This window comes from Lipotes vexillifer, unplaced genomic scaffold (genome assembly GCF_000442215.2).
Source record: "Lipotes vexillifer unplaced genomic scaffold, Lipotes_vexillifer_v1.1 scaffold907, whole genome shotgun sequence".
Classification (NCBI taxonomy): domain Eukaryota; kingdom Metazoa; phylum Chordata; class Mammalia; order Artiodactyla; family Lipotidae; genus Lipotes; species Lipotes vexillifer.
Window position 1 is genome coordinate 336,145 of NW_006795956.1, and position 16,702 is coordinate 352,846.

The window sequence follows — 16,702 nt, forward strand, 5'->3', positions numbered from 1 at the left end:
ACATCTTACAGAAAAACCCAATCTAACTTTCTGGCCAACCCAAAATTTTCCAAAAACAGATTCCAACTTCTCTGACGTTACTTCTGAAATAAGTCCTGTATAAAGTGAGATTGTAAAGTCACTGAAAATATGACATTTAAAATTCTTTTAGAGAAGGTTGTGTGGAGATCAAACCACAGAAGGCCAGGATGACTTGCTATGGTTCTAAAGGAGTAGTAAATTACGTGAGTCACATTTAATTTTTCAGTTGAGTGTCTTCCACTGAGAAAAGTGTAACTTGCTATGCTGGAGATAATGCTAGAAGAGAATTGTGATAATTTATGACAGACAGGATACAGAGAATCCTGATATGGTAGATATTGCTAGCTGTTCACCAAAATCTGTTTCCTCTTCTTCCTGGACACACAGCTAGTACATTTCCCAGCCTGACTTGCAGTTAGATGTGGGCCTTTGACCCCATCTACCCAATGGAATATGAATGGTATCTCCAAGTAAGGCCAATAAAACCTTCCCTATGGGCTCCTCCATGTTCTTTTCCTTCTGCCTACTGGTCGTAGATGATGATGTAGATGTAGATGACTCTAGGAGACAGAGGTGGCTCCAGAGGAGGGAATGATTATTGTTAAGTGAATCACGATGGGGAGGACAACCCCTTGTTGACAAAGAACATTTGTGTTTTTGTCTATTAGGGAATGAGACATATACATACAGATTTATTTATAATTTTATACAAGTATATTTATCTTTATTTTAATATTATTTATATGTGTTTATATATGTTTCTATAATTTTCAGTATTAGCCTATCCTATTACATCTGGTTATAATAATTTTCTTATATCTTAATTTATTTAAAAAAAAACAATCCTTATAGGTTGGACTGTACCAAGTGCTTGCTTATAAAGCACACTCTGTAGGTTTCACTGAGGGTCCCTTGTTAGGTGCTTTATGAAGACCAATGTTAGCTTTGGTCAGACAGATGATGAAATTTGGAGCACTGGGAGATTATGATTTGCTTTGGAACACAGTGTGGCTTAGTGGGGATGGTATCTGGATTTCTCAGTTAGAGTTACCAATTTTATTTCCTAGAATTTCCAGGTTTTGAAAGCTTTGGCTCTGTCATACCATAATGTAAAGACTCATTCCAAAGGCAACAAGGAAAACAACTTCTCTTTTGTAGAAAACTCTTACACATCTCCATTTGTATGCAATGTTTTTGTTGTCATGTATTTTTTGTTGCTGTCACTGATATGCTATTGCTATCTGGAATGCATTCAGCTACACACCACTGATTTCATTTTTGTGCAGAGAAGCAAAAACCTGAGACTTTAGCAATGATTACAATCTTCTGCTCACTGAAGAAAGGCCGGGAGGCACAGATTTTGCTACACAATACAAAAGGAGAGAGAGAGAGAGAGAGAGAGAGAGAGAATGGTGATAATCTTACTAACCTAGAGTTTTTCATCGCCTTTGAATCTTTGTGTTGCAGAGTGAGAATTCTGGTAGGTAGTGGCTAAATTTTAATTTTGTTGTTGACTTACCACCAACCCAATACTTCTTCAAGAAGTAAAAAAAGGAAACTGCTGATATGGAACAAATCAGAAACTGAAACTTCAAAAAAAATTTTTTTTGATTAGTGTACTGTTAACCAAAATGAAAATTATTCTGTTTCTCTCCATACTTGTTAAATAATTAAAATGCATGACTATATGAATGGAAATGTACACGTGTGTGCATGTGTATGTATATATATACTTCATTATTTAATTTTTTAAACAATCCTGAGAGAAAATTCCATATTTTGGAAGAATAAGACACTACACATATCCATGTGTTTCAGTAATCATCCCTGAAGCATCAGTGGAAAACATTTTTATGTCAAATAAAGAGACATTTAATGAGAGCCAACTACAGTGGCCCAAAAGGCACCATGCTAACTGGTGAAGGAATAGGTATGAATAAGACATACTCCCATACCTTCAATCTCTAGTCAAGCTCCCTGTGACTAATCAGAAGCGAATGTTAATTGTCAATATACTTTCTACCTTGCTGGAGACAAGTGAACACTTTCCTGAGATTTTGCTTACACGTTGGCTAAACTAAATACTATATTTCCATCTATTGGGAATTTGCATAAACCATGGCTTTGGAATTAGAAAGTTGGGTTCAAATTCCAGGTTTCAGCATATAAAACTCTGTGTTGGGCAATGTTCAGTGCAGGCATATTACTGAGTCTTACTCTGCCTCAGTTTCCTCATCTGAAAATATGTATAATAAATAAACTTAATATTTGTAAGTGACTCAGCAACTGCTGGATATGCGGTGAGTGATCAAAAGTAGTAGTGCTTGAAGGAAAGAAGAAGAATATTATCTACAACTTTGAAGCACTGAGCAAATAACTGAAAAAACTAACTTGTTTTTAGTACAAATTGTACATATTGCATTTGCAACATATGCAGTTTGATTTACTGCTCGTGGACTTCATTTGAGGTCAAAGAGCTCACCTTTTCCAGAGGGGAAAGCTGAGTTTCAAGGGGGTTGAGAGATTGACCCAAGATCATCAAGCCATTAATTGGCAGGGATTAAGGTTTTTATCCAAATCCATGTGACTCCACCACACCTCACAGTCATAATAAAAGTTAACTTGCTAAGCAATGGCAAAAGTTAACAGGAGTGAAAATACTCACACAAATGTCTGAAAAAAAACCAAATATTAACTAATTATCCAAGTCAAGATCAAAATCGCCTCATCTTTAAAATTAGATTCTTTAAATGTCAGTTTCCATTTAAGGGCCACTGTTAGGTATATTCTAAGACAAGCAGAGCTGAAGAGCTAGAGGGTATGCACTGTCCTACCTGTGCATGTTGTCCTGAGTACAGCCTTCCTCTAATCTTTGATGTGACTCACGCTTTTTGAAGTAGATAGCCTAAGCCACTATTCATAGCTCTTTGCACTTAAATATCTGGCTGCACTGTGACTGAGAGTTAATAATCCCACTACCTACAGCGTATACGTGTGGCTGTGTGAGCCTTAGAGTGGAAGGAGACATAGCAGTAGATTCGGAACCACAGCTATGGATATGCCTTGAGAGAAATGGCTTCCTTTGGGTGATGTGCAAATAGATTTACTCTATGATGAGAAAGTCTTATTTCCCTTCGTATTCTTCCATTGTCCCTGAATTAAAATAATCCCCTTCCTAATCACCGATCTCCTCACCATTTCATTTTGGATTGATAAAAATCCACTTCCTTGATGAAAGAAAGTGTTTCTGCATTTAATAAAGAGGATGAATTGTTTAAGAGGTGGTTTTCAGATTGAGAAATGGACCTTACACTCAAATAATTAAGATATGGTAGTAATTGAATGGAGCATGCTATTTTAGTTCCTTACTACTAAAGATTTTAGTAATGTTTAAAGTTCTTCTGAATATTTAATATGGAAACAAGTTTACTGCTTACTCGCTAAATTCATTGAAATTCAGAAAAAACAAAGACAAGAGTATCTAACAATTGTCTAAAAGGAATTATTAGATGTTTTATAAAGGATATTTGAGAATTCTTAAACCGTGAAAGTGGCTCTTATATTTCACAAGGCAGCCACGCACTGGTTATTTACCTCAAATTAGAGATCTCTCAAAATTCTTTGTAAAATTGGACAGGTGCAGGTTGAGACAAGTGGCATTTAGCAATTTGACTGTGGAGCACATTTTCCAAGGCTAAAAATGATGGCAAATGTGTCTACATGATGCTTTAGAGAGTGCTATCTAATTGAGCTTTCTGTGATGAAGGAAATAATTTCTATCTACTGTCCAATGTGGTAGCTACATGTGGTTATTGAGCCCTTGAAATGTGGCTAGTGTGATTTTAATTAAATTTAAATTTAAATATGTAGCTAGTGGCTACTGTATCGAATAGTGCAGCTTGTGACTACTGATGCTAATGTGTCATTGTTTTTAATGATTTAAAGAGATGATAAGATTAAGGTAATAGGACTTTAAACTCTAGAAGATGATGATAGCAGCCAATTTACTTTGCTGCTAGTAGCATTTACTTTGCAGATTTCCTTTTAGACTGAGACTTCCTAATAATTCCAAAGTAGAAAAAGAAAGTGTTCTTTGTTTAAATATGGCCATTTAAGAAAATTGTTGCTACCATTTCCTGGCTGATTTAAATACTTTAACCTATCATTCATTTCTTTATAGGGATAAATTTGTTTTCAGACTTCTATCCAATGATGGGGAGTCATGCTTCACAGGTCTGACAGATTTCACATGAGAGCATGTTGACATATTTATTGGCTACCAATGGGTATAATAAAATGGGCAAAATGAACAAAGGATAAGGTAGTTCATGCAGCATGTAGTCCCATTATTTTGCAATATAAAAAACCCTCATCTTATTGCAGATCAAAAAGCATTTCACAAATTCCCCAAACAAACATAAACAAGAGAAGAAACATAAAACTACATAACTCCATGAAATAAAGTTCAGCAGCAGTGGGAAATGTAATGGTTCAGCATTAAGTCATTAGGTTGAACAGAATCAGTGCACGAAGTCAAAAGTTATAAGAAACCAATCATCTGTCTCTATCTGTAATTCTCTTTCATCCCTGCATTGAGAGGCCTGTCTTCCTAAGAAGTAGCAAACTGCACATGTCCTGGATGCCATGGCTGATACCAAAGACTGAGAAATGCACCAGTCCTACTTCTCAGAGGGAATCCCTGCCTCATAAGGAGTTTGGATTCGAATCACCGTTAGCAACGTGAGGTGATGAGATGATGGAAAAACTAAGGGAAACAAAGTTCTTTGGAATGGAGCAGGGCACACACAGGTGTGGATCTACATCCAGTAAAGATTTAAACAGTGATAACAACAACACACATATATTCTAAGAAATGTGAAATGAAAACCAGGCTGTAGTCAGAAAAACAGTCTTTTAGACTTCTCTTAAGTGGTAATTGAATCTAATGTTACAATCAAAAGAATAGAGTTGACAATTGTTTTGCATAGGTTGACAGAAATTTATTACCTGATTTCGCACAACAAGACTTTTCTAAAGTCCTTTTGAAGATACTTGGGAATTAATCATAAATAATGTAATTAAAGCATGCTATATGAAATACAAAATGGACAGAAATATCTGAATAATTCAGTTCATGGGCTTTTTTTTTTTCATGAAATCTCTAGATAGTCACCCTTATTTCTGTCATCGACGTTAAGTGTTCACACATTGTAACACGTACATTAAATTTACAGATAAGCCGGTGGATATGGCCGTGGGAAGTAGCATCTTAATGTGGGAATCAATTTTACTTTTTTTTTTCCATTTTTGTTTCCTTGTAATTTTTATCTGATAGATTGCCTTGACAAAAGTTCTTTTTAGTGGCTCTCAGTCTCTAATTTTACCTAACTTTTTATCAACAACCAGAGTGCAGAAAATTAAACAGAAGCAATTACTTCATGAAGTAAGCATATTTTTGTTATAAACTACAGGAGATAACACTAGAAAGTTCTACTCTGAATTCTTTCTCTATTACGGTAAAAAACACATTACCTTAATCAGCTTAACTACTTTTAAGTGTACAGGTCAGTAGTGTTAAGCATATACACATTGTTGTGCAACAGATCTCTAGAATGCTTTCATCTTGCAAAACTGAAATTCTATACCTATTAAACACTAACTCCTCCTAGCCCTTGGCAACAACTTTCTATTTTCTGTTTCTATGATTTTGATTGCTTTAAATACTTCATGTGAGTGGAATCATACCACATTCGTCCTTTGTGACTGGCTTATCTCACTTGGCATTAGTGTCCGTGAGGTTCATCCATGTTGTAGCATGTAATTGGATTTCCTTTTTTTAAGGCTTCATAATATTCCTTTGTATGTATATAATACATTTTCTTTATCCATTCATCTGTTGATGGATATCTGAGTTGCTTACACCTCTTGGCTATTGTGAATAACGCTGTGATGAACATGGGTATGCAAACATCTTTTCAAGGTTCTACTTTGAATCCTTTTGGATGTATACCCAGAAGTCGGATGGCAAGATCCTATGGTAATTCTGTTTTTAATTTTTTGAAGAACTGCCATGCTGTTTTCCTTAATAAATGCACCATTTTACATTCCCACCAACAGTGTACAAGGGTTCCCAATTTCTCCACATCCTCACTGACACTTGTTATTTCTGTTCTTTTGATAGTGGCCATCCTAATGGATGTGAGATGATATCTCGTGGTTTTGATTTGCATTTCTCTTATGATTAGCTATGTTGAGCATCTTTTCATATGCTTGTTGGTTATTTGTATATCTTTTTTGGAGAAATGTCTATTCAAATCTTTGCCCATTTTTCAATCAGGTTTTTGTTGTTATTGTTGTTGAGTTGTAGAAATTCCTTATATACACTAGATATTAACCCCCCGATGACCTGCAAATATTTTCTCTCATTCCAAAGATTGTTTTCACTCTCTTGATTGTTTCCTTTGATGTGCAGAAGTTTTAAGTTTGATGTAGTCTCGCTTGTCTATTTGTGCTTTTGTTGCCCTCACTTTTGGTGTCATATCCAAAAAATCATTGCTAAATCCAATGTCTTGAAGCTTTCTCCCTCTGTTTTCTCCAGGTCTCACATTTAGATCTTTAATCCATTGTGAGTTAATTTTTGTAAATGATGTAGGACGAGGGTCCACATTCATTCTTTTGTACGTGGATATCCAGTTTTCCCAATACCATTTGTTGAAGAGATTGTCCTTTCCCTAAATTTTGACATCCTTGTCAAAAATTATTTGGCCATATATACAAGGGTTTATTTCTGGGCTCTCCATTCTGTTTCATTGGTCTATATATCTGTCTTCATGCCAATACCACACCATCTTGATTACTGTTGTTTTGTAGTATATTTTAAAATTAGTAAATATGAAGCTTCTAACTTTGTTCTCTTACAAGATTGTTTGGCTATTCAAGGCCCCTTGGGGCTTCTTATGAATTTTAGACTTTTTTCCAATTTCTGCAAAAAATGCCATTATGATTTTGATAGGGATTACACTGAATCTGTAGATCACTTTGGGCAGTATGGATATTTCAACAATAGTAACTCTTAATCCATAAGCACAGAATGTCTTCTCATTTATTTGTATCTTCTTCAATTTCTTCCAGCAACATTTTGTAGTTTTCAGTGTACAAGTCTTTCACCTCCGTGGTTAAGTATATTCCTAAGTATTTTAACCTTTTTGATGCTATAGAAAATGGGATTTCTTAATTTCCTTTTTGAATTGTTCTCTTCTGAATACTTAAGTGGGCAACTTAATGTTCTAATATGAAAACAAGCAACTGACCATCTTAACTTCTTTATCACCAAGGCAAGAAGTCGGAACAAAGGGCATTATTTTATCACCAGTTGGCCCCCTGCTCCTGCAGTACTGAATGGTCTGATTTAAATACGGGAAGACATTTAAAAAATACCCCATGGTGGTTGCTGCATACTGGAAGACAAACACTTTATCATCTTTTTTTAGTAAAAACTGTATCAGGAATCAGGAATCTAAGTAAAAATCATTTTTCATTATAACATACGAAAAAATCCTATTGAATTTACCATGCTACAGTAACAAAAATTATAAATGACTATGTAATGTAGTACAACATATAAATGTATACTTTACACTCTTGCTGCATCTATGCATGTCAAACTGTTATGTTATTGTTTTCTGAATTAAGTCTGTCTACAAACTTGCTTTAATGGCATAAAGACATTTTTAACAAGAAAAATATTCCAGGGCTTTAGTCATATATTTATATAAATTATCATTGAGTTTCTACTACATACCACTAAATAAGACAGACTAAGTACAATTTGTTTACTAGTAAAGGAAGAGATAGAAAACAAACCAGCAAACAAATTATCTGAATAAGACAGATTATAAATTCAGATTGTAAATTCCATGAAAGAAACAATGAAGGGGCATGGGACAGAGAGTCTGCAGGAGGGGGAGGCAGTCAGTTTGGATGGGTAGAAACAGATTTTTCAGAGAGCATTCTAGAAGAGACAGGAAGGGAAAAAATTAAAAGAAACGGCCATGTCAAGATTTGGCGACAGGATGCTCACCTGCACAGATGAATAATAAAAGTGCAAATCTCTAGGCACAAAGTACTTGGCATGTTCAACACAAACGAGTACAGTGCTGCTAGAGCTGAGTAAGGAAACAGAATGGTAGGAGTTGTGATCAGAATGAGAAGCAGGGGTCAGTTTATTCAGGGTTTTGTAGACCACGGTAAGGAATCTGAATTTTATTTTACATGTAATCAGAAGCCAATGAAGGGTTCCCTTCCTTAGAAACGAAATTACATAAGCTATATGTCCAAAAGATAATATTGACTGCAGAACAGAGAAGGAATGCAGGGGAGTAAGAGAGGAAGCAGTTGGGCTGGCGTAGCAATCCAGTCAAGAGCTGATGGTGGCTTGGATTAAGCTAGGCCATAGATCATACAAGGTGGCATACTGCCCAAATAACATACAGAAACATCAATGCATAGAAAAAGTAAGGAACATATGTGATTTCTTGGGCATACCATTTATTGGGCTTTACTAAATGAACTTCATGACTTCCCTTGGAGTTCAACTTTTAGGTATTCCATCCTGAGGGTGATGTACAAATAATTATTAAACTTGTTTTTACAGGAAGACAAGAGAAGGAAAAATCCATTTTGAACAGACCAATTAAAAAAAAGTATTCTACTTAATGAGTAGGAGTTGTGTTTTTCACTTGAAATGACTGAAAAAAAAATGTTTTTAGAGGAAATTGATTTAATTGAAGCTATTGCCAAGCATTGCAAATATGTTTGGTTCCTGCCACAGTTCCCAGGAATTTACAAAGGGGTTCAGAATGTTGTTCAGGCACCAGAAAATAAACCTCCAAGCTATTTACTACCTCCATGATATACAAAGTTTGCAGTTTTGATTTTGTGTGATTATGTTCAGCAATGGTGACCTTTAGAGGCAACAATACTGAAGTGTAATGAGGAGATGTTTGATCACTGGTATACAATGAAGAGTTGGTGTTACTTCCCCATTTCTTCCTGGAATTCGTGAAATTCAACTGACAGGCTTTAACCTTTAGATTGCTGAAGTTATAAAATGTATAGGGATTTAGGCTGTTTATACAACACGTTAGATATATGAAATTTTTAGACACTGTAGCTTCTTTTATCATCTGGTAAAATGATTTTGTATATTTAATACTATCAGTCATTGGTAACCACGACAGGCTGCACTTGGGTACATCAGAAAGTATATGAAGTGTAGGTTGATGAAAGTAAAAGTGGGGGCCATCAAGTAAAATAAATAGAAAGTGGGTATTCTCCCCAGACCAGGCGTTTTCCGAACAGATGAATAAGGCTCCTCTACTGCTTCCTTCCCTTCTAGGCTAGCAAAGAAGCTAGTAAGAGATAACCCCTAGGCACTGCTGGCTAAAAATTTTTTGAACTTACGAATGTTTTAAATAAAAGAAAGGTAAGCGTGAGGTGTTAATGGATTAGAGGCTCTGATTACCAGATGGAATCCCCTTCGGAGGTATAATCAGTGATGCAAATGTTACTAAGAGAGAAAGGAAACCAATGAGAAGAGAAGCTCAGTAACAACACACATATAAAAGAAGCAAATGATTAGTAAATGAACTACAGAATCTATTTCTGAGCATTCATGGAAATAAGAAATTTCCACCAAATGCGATGTTTATGCCTCTTGCTTAGATGATTACTCCAAGGCAATAGAATACATTTATTAAATACCTAGCTACATTAGAAGACTCCAGAGATGAATCAACCAGCATGATCACTGGCCTCTAGAATCTAGTTCTTTCAAGGACAAGTTCTAATCCTATTTCTCTTTGTACTCCTAGTTTCTCATATAGAATCTGGCAGATAGACACAATAAATTTGTACTGGATGATTGGAGCAATGATTGAAGGTTAAGACTAGCAAAGAAGAATTAAGCAATGTAACAAATGACATGATTAAAGAATTGATAGGGCTTCCCTGGTGGCGCAGTGGTTGAGAGTCCGCCTGCCGATGCAGGGGAGGCGGGTTCGTGCCCCGGTCCGGGAAGATCCCACATGCCGTGGAGCAGCTGGGCCCGTGAGCCATGGCCGCTGAACCTGCGCGTCCGGAGCCTGTGCTCCGCAACGGGAGAGGCCACAACAGTGAGAGGCCCGCGTACCGCAAAAAAAAAAAAAAAATTGATAGTTTATATTCCATATATAAAAAGGAGAGCAATGTGAATAATGCAGCCTGTTTCCTAAAGAAAATCAAGTTCACTGAATGTTTAGAAGAGCTAGAGCCAAGAAGATACCTTTGAAATCTCATTCTGTTGGATCAGGAAATGTTTTCAAAGGGGGTGAAATTAAAAATATAATTAGAAGCAAGTCTTAGTGATATGTGGGACATAGAGGGTATTTTCTTGAGTGTTTTGTACTTGGATTCAAGGCCTTTTTAAAACACATAGGTTTTTAGAAAAAAAAGAATTCACCTGCTAAAACATGAACTATGCTTCTATGTATTTCCTATACCTTGTAGCTGTCAACATTAATCTTTGACAATTTAGAATATAAATGTCTCTGAAAGGAGTTATTCCTGTCTTATCCTAAGAATCAACTGAAAAGAAAAAACCTTGAAAATTCATCTTGCACAGTCCTGCTATGACTCTAGGAATAAATGTATCTCACCCATCAAAGAGATGGTCGTTCGTTCTATGGGGATGGGTGAATTATAGTCTTACTCGGCAGATTCTTCTACTATAAAGCACTTACACACTGCAAAAAAAAATCATGTGAGCCATCCATTCTCTGTTCCAATTATATTTCCATTGTGTACTGGTGTCTAGATTAGTGGTTTTCAAACTTCTGTGGGGAGAGAACCCATCCAGTTCTCTAGAGGTGCTTCAGTGGTTACGGTGAAGGTGTGGTGAGTGAGCAAGCTCTTCTTGATTTTCTTTGGCTAGACAAGTTCCACTTCATGAAACTGCATTTGATGAAAGACTTCTGGTGCTAAAATAAAGTTGGGACCTATCAGTATGTACAGAAATATCTGTTTTGGTTCAATTTTGAGGCTGAGATCTATAAACAGTTATTTTGTTACAGACTACTCTCCATAGCTTGATTTCTTTTAAACTGGAATTGCTTTTAAATTTTAAATGTTACTTTAAATATTAAAGATTTTGAAAACTCACAGGATATAGCAACAGCAAGGCTTGATCTTGGTTTGGCAAACTGTATATAATTTGGAAGGCCCTCTTAAAAATGTAATACAGAATTATGAATACAAAATTCCCAGAGTTTCTGCCAGATCCTTCGGAGGGGCCCACATAACTGAAGGGTGCTGAGTCTTCATTAGCCTTATAATAAAGCCTCCTCTGATTAAGACGTGGGAAGAAAGAATGTTAACGTGAGTCCATGCCTTTTAACATGCACATCATTTATGACAATTCCAGGAAAACAGGACAGCTGTGCAAAAGCAATCAGATTCAATGTTTTTTTAATCTGAAGATTAGAAGAGGAAGTTGACTAAAGGTGAAATATATTTTTAAATGACCACAAGTCATAAGGTATAGCTATTTATCAAAGAACTACATGAAAGAGGTAGGGAAATGTCCAAGTTACGTTGCATACTAAAGTAGATTTAAGGGCTTCATTGTGGTATGATGATGTCATGAGGACTGTCTCAAGGTCTGAGACTGTTAGAATTCATTGAAGTAAGAGCAGGAATAAAAGCAACTCACTCTGTGACACTCTGATATGATGAAAGTATCTAAATTCAGTATCTTTGGAGCTTTCAATTTCTGATCCCTCTATAATATAACTAGAAATTAATTTCTAAATTTGGATTTTTGTTATCCAAATGAGATATAAACTAGAAATGTTAAAAGTGACATCATAATTATTTTAGAGCTCATGGTGGCTTATTTTATAAATAACCATGGTAGGTGAAATAACCTTGTTCCTTTATTATTTTTAATTAATATTTATTGTGTACTTAGTTTTGTACCAGTCACTTTACATACATTATATATTTCAATTCATCCTCACATTAGCCAATGAGTAGGTACTTCTCTTGTGTCACTTTACAGAGAGGGAACTATATTAGTCATCTCCGGCTGCCAAAACAAACTACTACAGACTGAATGGCTTAAACAATATGTTTGTTTACTCACAGTTTTGAAGACAGGAAAAACAAGATCAGGGTTGACCAAGGTGTCTGGTGAGAGTTCACCTCTTGGATTGCAGATGGCTGCTTTCTTACCGTGTGCTCACATGACCTCTTTGTGTCTGCATGGAAAGAGAGGAAGCTCCATGGTGTCTTCGTATAAGGACACTACCCCTATGAGCTCAGGACCCCACTCTTCTTTTCTTTTTTTAAGGGTATAAACCCTTTCTTTTATTCACAGCATTGCTAAATCAGAAGCACTCACAGTTTCCCCCTGGGAATCTTCCCATTTGCCTTACAACGTGTCCATGTGGTGGTGAGGTAGACACCCTTAAGTTGCGTCTGGTTTGAAAAATCTGAGATGGACCAATAGCAACGGCGAACTGCACGGACCTCAGAAGCACAGGCGGCCGGGCGTCCTCTGCCCGGAGTGAGAGATCAGCGATCACCGTTCACAGGGACGCGCTCCTCCCAGGCCGGTGGCCGAGCCCACGCTGGTTTCTCCAGAACGGAAGGCTGGGCGGGGAAAGAGGCGCTTCCGGGCGGAGTTCCGCTGCACCGCCTGCGCAACTCCGGTCCCGGCAGGGAGGGGCGTGCGCAGCCTCGGAAGTGCAGCTATGTGGCGTCCTCCAGGGGCCAGGCCCTGTGTTGGTGCGGGAGTTTCTGTGGCTGCCCTGGGTCTCCACCATGTCGCTCTGGTTCGGGAGGCTGGGGTTGAGCCCCGCGTAGCCGGTGGAGGCGTTGGTGCTGGGTGGCAGGATGCGCGGCCCACCATGGAGAACTCGTGGGAGCCAGTCGATGCGCCCTAGTCGAGGTGGTTGGACAGCGAGCTGGCCTGGAACGGACCTCCCGGAGCCTGCCACGAGCCTGGGTAGGGCAGGTACGTGTGGTAGCGCGTGGCCAGCCTTCTGATGCCAAAAGATGCCGAACATGACGGGCGTCAGGGAGTAAGTGAAGGCGCGGGGGTAGTGCATGCTGTGGTCTGAGATGGAGGGCAGCACAGCGAACTGGCACGGGTCGCCGAAGGCCGTCAGGTCTCGCCAGGGCCCCATTCTTACGACCACTTTTAACATTTATTACTTTCTTAGAGTCCCCATCTCCGAAAACAGACACATTGATGGTTAGAGCTTTAACATACACATTTTGAGGGGACACAAACCCTCAGTCCATAACAGGTAATATCACCTTCATTTTTCACAAAACAGCTGCTCTCCAAAGTAGTTACATCTTGGTCAATTGTATAAGGGTGACCGTTTGCACACTACTTTTTTCCTCCAACTAACATGGAGGCTGCTTCCAACTTCCATCCACCCCTTCTTTCCAGAGATCATCTCCACTGTCCTGGGTACAGGGCCCTCCCTACTGACTGCTGGGGACACTGTGACCACCTGATCTTCTCAATCAGGTTCTTATATCTTTTCCTTCATGTGGTGGGAGAAGATGGAGAGCCCTTAAGGCTGCTCTTTTCCTCCATTTTCCTTCATGTTTCACTTCTCACAGTTCAGCTGGTTCTGTGTCAGATGTTTCTGATGTGTACTCACACAGTACCCCATTTTCTCCTTCCCGGTACTCCTTGTCTATTTAGCTTTTCCTTTAAAGAAAAATATTATTTCCTATGTTCATTTTACCTGTGAACCGTAAAACAAGCAAAACAAATCAAAATAAAACTTCGATACTAATTATGGTGGACGAGGGGGTAGTCTTTACTAAGGATAAGCCTACTTCAAGGAAAAGTAAGGCCTTAGATCCTGACAAAAGGCCTAAAAGAGAATGACTCAGAATTCTTCCTCATAAATAAAGTGATGTTTCCTGTGGTTCTAACCTTTTTAGAAGAAACTAACTAAGATTGGTGTCAGTGGAGATGTGGACTAGATAAGCACTAAAGTACTTCCAGGGGTCTGAGATTTTGGAGCAGGTCACATAGTCTGGTGGCAGCCTCACACTTTCAGTCTGTGAAATGAAAGTTTACACTAACTGACCTTGAAATCCTTCTAGGTTTAGAACCCAGTGTTTCTGAGCTAAACAGATCTCAGGGCAGTTTTTGTTGCTTTATTCTTTCTAACACATTCATCTGTATAGGGGGTGTTTTGGGGACAGTGTTACAGCTTCAAAGGCTGGGAGGGGCACAAACAGGGAGTCAGGAGTGAAGCTGAAACCCTCAACATTCTTTCCCAACCCCTTCGGAACATCTTGACTGTGCTGCTGTTTATTTCCCTTTTGAAATATTCTCCCTTCTTGTCTCCTGTGAGATGAAACTTCTTGGTTGTATTTGAACTTCCTTCTGTTTCCTCAAGGGCTTGTCTTTCTCCTCTTGCCCCTGAAATAAGAAATTCTCCAGAATTTTGTCCTTAGATTTATATTTCTGCCCTGCATACTTGAGCAAACTCAGTTCTTTCACATTCTCAAGTCAGAGCATTAATTTGAGGTTTTAACTAATGGGTTGAGGTCAGGCTCTGCCAGTTGACTCCTCTTCTGATCAATGAGCTGTTAAACCCTAGTAGTCTTCCTAGAGCCCACCCTCACGAGATGTCTTTAGAGCCAGTCAGGTAGCAAATCCTTGTAACTTTGACTCTGAAAAGGCTTCAGATCTCTTGCTCCCTAGCCTAACCCTTATTAGAACCAAAAAACCTCTCAAGGGAACTTTGCAAAACTTTCTGAGAAATTTCCCTGCTTCCAATTAGCATCATAAGCTACCATAAGGAGACCCTTGTCCAAATTGCTGTGCTTATGAGAGTCCATTGCTCATGGGCTGTCAGTATTCTCTGCCCCTGCCCCTCTGTCACCCTAGTCAAGTAGAGCCCTTCGCATGGCTTTGAAGACTACGCATAACCTGACTCCAGACCAACTTTCCACACTGCCGTCTCACACTTCTCCCTTAAGCAGCCCATGTGCTAGCAACCTGAACTCTGTGCTGCTACTTTCCTCCTATGTGCCATTTATGCTCTTCCCTGCACCCAGAAAACCTTCACTTGTTCATCAAAGTTCAGATCAAATCATATTTCTTCTTTTTTCTCCAGCTACCAAATATTGTCATCTGTTGAATTTTCTGTACCTCTTAACATCTCTCCCCAATTAAGAGAGTAATTTATGTCCAACACAGTATTTCTAGAAAATACAGAAAAACAATGGGTAAGACCAAAAACTTTCCAAAGAAAATACTGTTTAACATTTGAGAGATATGTATTTCCAGTACTTTCCCATGCATATTTGTATACAAAAGTAACATAATAGAATTCTAATTTTTAGTCTGCTTTGTTTACTTTTGTTTATATCTGGAACATTTTTAACAAAAGAATTTCTTTAATAATATAGTATTTAATAACCCTTTGGTATTTAAAAATCCTCCTAAAGTCAACATTTACAGCATTCTGCTTTGAACTCTTACTTGGTTCTAGGTCTATTTTCTGTACTAATATTTTATTTTTTTGATGCTAGAAATAATATATCAGGTTATCCCAAAAACTACTTAGTATATATCTTAATCTTAAAAAAATACTATACAGTTGTTTGTGCATTGGATGTTTATTAAATGGACTGGCTTAGACCCAGAAAGAGAATATGAAGTGTTCACCCTGGTGATCAGTAAGTGAGAATAACCACTCTTTTAAAAATCTACATTCTTAGAAAAGTTGCCTACACGGATCTGCCCCGCCGCGTTCCTTGCTTTTCTCTCTGGCAGAAATGTTTTGGTTACAACATTATGCTAAGGCTTTTTTCCGTAACTTTCCCAGTTTAAATCTTTTATAGAGTCAAAATGGCACAGAGGAAAGCCAAAATATAAACAAAGTCTCCTGACAAAGAATGGAAAATTTTCATATTTATTTGAATAAGGATTTTCTTTCACATTTATACATATTTGGCCTATTTTTCTAAGTAGAAATGCATAATGGTTATGCAATAACTGGGAGAAAAACTGAGACCTCATTCACTTTAAGTTTTGGTTTAAGCCAATTTAAAACTAGATTGCTTAATTCCTGCTTTTAACAACCAGTGCATGAGAGGAAAATGGTTACCTTCATATGGCAAGGGCTAAGTTGAATATTGTAACGTGGACCTTAATATTGCTGATTTCTACTGTTGGTGGGCGCTATTTAGTGTTTCATCAGCTAAGATTTTGCATTTTGGTTTCGTGCTTTTCATTGTGACAGGTTACTTATCTACTTTAACTGGGACATATTTTTCAACTGAAGTTATTTTAAATGAGATGAACTTTGATTATGGGAAGTTTAAATTAGTGTCTTATAAAATTTAATGAAGAATAAAGCCAAATATTTTTATATATTTGAAACATTAAAAACTTACCTTAGGGGCTTCCCTGGTGGCGCAGTGGTTGAGAATCCGCCTGCCGATGCAGGGGAGGCGGGTTCGTGCCCCGGTCTGGGAAGATCCCACATGCCGCGGAGCGGCTGGGCCCGTGAGCCATGGCCGCTGAGCCTGCGCGTCCGGAGCCTGTGCTCCGCAACGGGAGAGGCCACAGCAGTGAGGGGCCCGCGTACCACAAAAAAACAAA